Source organism: Durio zibethinus, unplaced genomic scaffold (assembly GCF_047325235.1).
Source record: "Durio zibethinus cultivar Kanyao isolate XHJ-2024 unplaced genomic scaffold, ASM4732523v1 HiC_scaffold_65, whole genome shotgun sequence".
Taxonomy (NCBI): domain Eukaryota; kingdom Viridiplantae; phylum Streptophyta; class Magnoliopsida; order Malvales; family Malvaceae; genus Durio; species Durio zibethinus.
In genome coordinates this window covers 62,501-67,500 of record NW_028322688.1, presented here as the reverse complement: position 1 = coordinate 67,500, position 5,000 = coordinate 62,501, and positions in this window count along the sequence as shown.

The window sequence follows — 5,000 nt, the reverse complement described above, 5'->3', positions numbered from 1 at the left end:
GCCTTCACGTGAAGTTTCGTTGCAAGATGACTCGTTTTCTATTTTTCACGATTTTCGAAACTTTTTGCGGTTCGTGATTTTTTAGAATTTTTTTAGAAGGAGTTTTGGCCCCAAATTTTGTGGACGTGATCCTTCTATTTTTGTTGGCATGCACAAAAAAAATTCAGCTAAAAACTCGAACCGGAGAAGATTTCGTGACCGTTTGAAAAAAGTGTCCCCATTTCAGACACTTGAACGGCTACTGGCAGCAAACCTGTAAAATCTCAAACGCTCTTTAAGGGGGTGTGAGTTCTCAGAGGTTTGATGAGGGATAGGGGGCCAACACAAGGGCCAAGTACCAGCACCCATCGCACGTCATGTGCGCACACCCCCCCGGCCCCCCTCCCAATCGCCGGAACCCCAATGCCGCCGGTCAGGTTCTCCGGCGGTACTCCGGCGATGCTCCGACGATGCTGTCCCGAGTGAAAAAAATGCGGCACCAGCACATGCTGGAGCCAAGCATGGGCACCGTGGCTCAAAATCGAACTTCGGCCAAGGCCTCGACCATCAATGGCACATGATGACGCATGGTGATGGCACATGCATCGACCATCATCGGCATAGGCTGCCCTTCGGTACGGGCACTTGCCTCGACCGCCATCGGCACAAGCTGGGCCCTGGTGTGGGTTGTTGCCTCGATCACCAGCGGCACATGCTGAGCCTTGGTGCGGGCGGTTGCCTCGAGCACCATCGGCAGACCCTGGGCCCTGGTGCGGCCGGTTGCCCCGATAACCATCGGCACACGCTGGGCCCTGGAGCGGCCGGTTGCCTCGATCACCATCGGCAAAAGCTGGGCCCTGGTGCGGGCGCTTGCCTCGACCACCATCGGCACACGCTGGGCACTGGTGCGGGCGCTTGCCTCGACCACCATCGGCACACGCTGGGCCCTGGTGCGGGCGCTTGCCTCGATCACCATCGGCACACGCTGGGCCCTGGTGCGGGCGGTTGCCTCGACCACCATCGACACATGCTGGGCCCTGGTGCGGCAGCTTGCCTCGAGCACCATCGGCACACGCTGGGCCCTGGTGCGGGCGCTTGCCTCGACCACCATCGGCACACGCTCCGCCCTGGTGCGGTCGGTTGCCTCGAGCACCATCGGCACACGCTGGGCCCTGGTGCGGCAGGTTGCCTCGACCACCATCGGCACACGCTGGGCCCTGGTGCGGGCGGTTGCCTCGACCACCATCGACACACGCTGGGCCCTGGTGCGGGCGCTTGCCTCGACCACCATCGGCACACGCTGGGCCCTGGTGCGGCAGGTTGCCTCGAGCACCATCGGCACACGCTGGGCCCTGGTGCGGCAGGTTGCCTCGAGCACCATCGGCACACGCTGGGCCCTGGTGCGGGCGCTTGCCTCGAGCACCATCGGCACACGCTCGGCCCTGGTGCGGTCGGTTGCCTCGAGCACCATCGGCACACGCTGGGCCCTGGTGCGGCAGGTTGCCTCGACCACCATCGGCAGCCTCGACCACCATCGGCACACGCTGGGCCCTGGTGCGGGCGCTTGCCTCGAGCACCATCGGCACACGCTGGGCCCTGGTGCGGTCGGTTGCCTCGAGCACCATCGGCACACGCTGGGCCCTGGTGCGGCAGGTTGCCTCGACCACCATCGGCACACGCTGGGCCCTGGTGCGGCAGGTTGCCTCGACCACCATCGGCACACGCTGGGCCCTGGTGCGGGCGGTTGCCTCGACCACCATCGGCACACGCTGGGCCCTGGTGCGGGCGCTTGCCTCGAGCACCATCGGCACACGCTGGGCCCTGGTGCGGCAGGTTGCCTCGAGCACCGTCGGCACACGCTGGGCCCTGGTGCGGCTGGTTGCCTCGAGCACCTTCGGCACACGCTGGGCCCTGGTGCGGGAGCTTGCCTCGAGCGCCATCGGCACATGCTGGGCCCTGGTGCGGCAAGTTGCCTCGAGCACCATCGGCACACGCTGGGCCCTGGTGCGGTCGGTTGCCTCGAGCACCATCGGCACACGCTGGGCGCTGGTGCGGGCGCTTGCCTCGACCACCATCGGCACACGCTGGGCCCTGGTGCGGCAGGTTGCCTCGATCACCATCGGCACACGCTGGGCCCTGGTGCGACAGGTTGCCTCGAGCACCATCGGCACACTATCGGCCCTGGTGCGGGCGGTTGCCTCGACCACCATTGGCACACGCTGGGCCCTGGTGCGGGCGCTTGCCTCGAGCACCATCGGCACACGCTGGACCCTGGTGCGGCAGGTTGCCTCGAGCACCATCGGCACACGCTGGGCCCTGGTGCGGCAGGTTGCCTCGACCACCATCGGCACACGCTGGGCCCTGGTGCGGGCGGTTGCCTCGACCACCATCGGCACACCCTGGGCCCTGGTGCGGGCGCTTGCCTCGAGCACCATCGGCACACGCTGGGCCCTGGTGCGGCAGGTTGCCTCGAGCACCGTCGGCACACGCTGGGCCCTGGTGCGGCAGGTTGCCTCGAGCACCATCGGCACACGCTGGGCCCTGGTGCGGGAGCTTGCCTCGAGCGCCATCGGCACACGCTGGGCCCTGGTGCGGCAAGTTGCCTCGAGCACCATCGGCACACGCTGGGCCCTGGTGCGGTCGGTTGCCTCGAGCACCATCGGCACACGCTGGGCGCTGGTGCGGGCGCTTGCCTCGACCACCATCGGCACACGGTGGGCCCTGGTGCGGCAGGTTGCCTCGAGTACCATCGGCACACTATCGGCCCTGGTGCGGGCGGTTGCCTCGACCACCATCGGCACACGCTGGGCCCTGGTGCGGGCGCTTGCCTCGAGCACCATCGGCACACGCTGGGCCCTGGTGCGGGCGGTTGCCTCGAGCACCATCGGCACACGCTGGGCCCTGGTGGGTTTAGGCACATCTTCAAATTTCTGCCGTGCCAATGCCATTTTTATGGCTTGTAAATTCATACAATGGTCCCCTAAGCCTTCACGTGAAGTTTCGTTGGAAGATGACTCGTTTTCTATTTTTCACGATTTTCAAAACTTTTTGCGGTTCGGGATTTTTTTAAATTTTTTTATAAGGATTTTTGGCCCCAAATTTTGTAGGCATGATCCTTCTATTTTTGTTGGCATGCACAAAAAAATTCAGCTAAAAACTCGAAGTAGAGAAGATTTTGTGACCGTTTGAAAAAAGTGTCCCCATTTCAGACACTTTAACGGCTACTGGTAGCAAACCTGTAAAATCTCAAATGCTCTTTAAGGGGGTGTGAATTCTCAGAGGTTTGATGAGGGATAGGGGGCCAACACAAGGCCAAGTACCAGCACCCATCGCACATCATGTGCGCACACCCCCCCGGCCCCCCTCCCAATCGCCGGAACCCCAATGCCGCCGGTCAGGTTCTCCGGCGGTACTCCGGCGATGCTCCGGCGATGCTCCGGCGATGCTGTCCCGAGTGAAAAAAACGCGGCACCAGCACATGCTGGAGCCAAGCATGGGCACCGTGGCTCAAAATCGAACTTCGGCCAAGGCCTCGACCATCAATGGCACATGATGACGCATGGTGATGGCACATGCATCGACCATCATCGGCATAGGCTGCCCTTCGGTACGGGCACTTGCCTCGACCGCCATCGGCACAAGCTGGGCCCTGGTGTGGGTTGTTGCCTCGATCACAATCGGCACATGCTGAGCCTTGGTGCGGGCGGTTGCCTCGAGCACCATCGGCAGACCCTGGGCCCTGGTGCGGCGGGTTGCCCCGATAACCATCGGCACACGCTGGGCCCTGGGGCGGGCGCTTGCCCCCAGCACCATCGGCACACGCTGGGCCCTGGTGCGGGCGGTTCCCTCGACCACCATCGGCACACGTTGGGCCCTGGTCCGGGCGGTTGCCCCCAGCACCATCGGCACACGCTGGGCCCTGGTGCGGGCGCTTGCCCCCAGCACCATCGGCACACGCAGGGCCCTGGTGCGGGCGGTTGCCCCGAACACCATCGGCACAAGCCGGCCCTTGGTGCGGGCTCCTGGCTCGACCACCATCGGCACACGCTGGGCCCTGGTGCGGGCGGTTGCCTCGAACACCATCGGCACACGCCAGCCCTTGGTGCGGCCGGTTGCCTCGACCACCATCGGCACACGCTCGGCCTTGGTGAGGGCGCTTGCCTCGACCACCATCGGCACACGCTGGGCCCTGGTGCGGGCGCTTGCCTCGACCACCATCGGCACACGCTCGGCCTTGGTGCGGGCGCTTGCCTCGACCACCATCGGCACACGCTGGGCCCTGGTGCGGGCGGTTGCCTCGACCACCATCGGCACACGCTCGGGGTGGTGAGGGCGCTTGCCTCGACCACCATCGGCACACGCTGGGCCCTGGGGCGGGCGCTTGCCCCCAGCACCATCGGCACACGCTGGGCCCTGGTGCGGGCGGTTCCCTCCGCCACCATCGGCACACGTTGGGCCCTGGTCTGGGCGGTTGCCCCCAGCACCATCGGCACACGCTGGGCCCTGGTGCGGGCGGTTGCCCCCAGCACCATCGGCACACGCAGGGCCCTGGTGCGGGCGGTTGCCCCGAACACCATCGGCACAAGCCGGCCCTTGGTGCGGGCTCCTGGCTCGACCACCATCGGCACACGCTGGGCCCTGGTGCGGGCGGTTGCCTCGAACACCATCGGCACACGCCGGCCCTTGGTGCGGCCGGTTGCCTCGACCACCATCGGCACACGCTCGGCCTTGGTGAGGGCGCTTGCCTCGACCACCATCGGCACACGCTGGGCCCTGGTGCGGGCGCTTGCCTCGACCACCATCGGCACACGCTGGGCCCTGGTGCGGGCGCTTGCCTCGACCACCATCGGCACACGCTGGGCCCTGGTGCGGGCGCTTGCCTCGACCACCATCGGCACACGCTCGGCCTTGGTGCGGGCGCTTGCCTCGACCACCATCGGCACACGCCGGGCCCTGGTGCGGGCGGTTGCCTCGACCACCATCGGCAAACGCCGGGCCCTGGTGCTGGCGGTTGCCTCGAC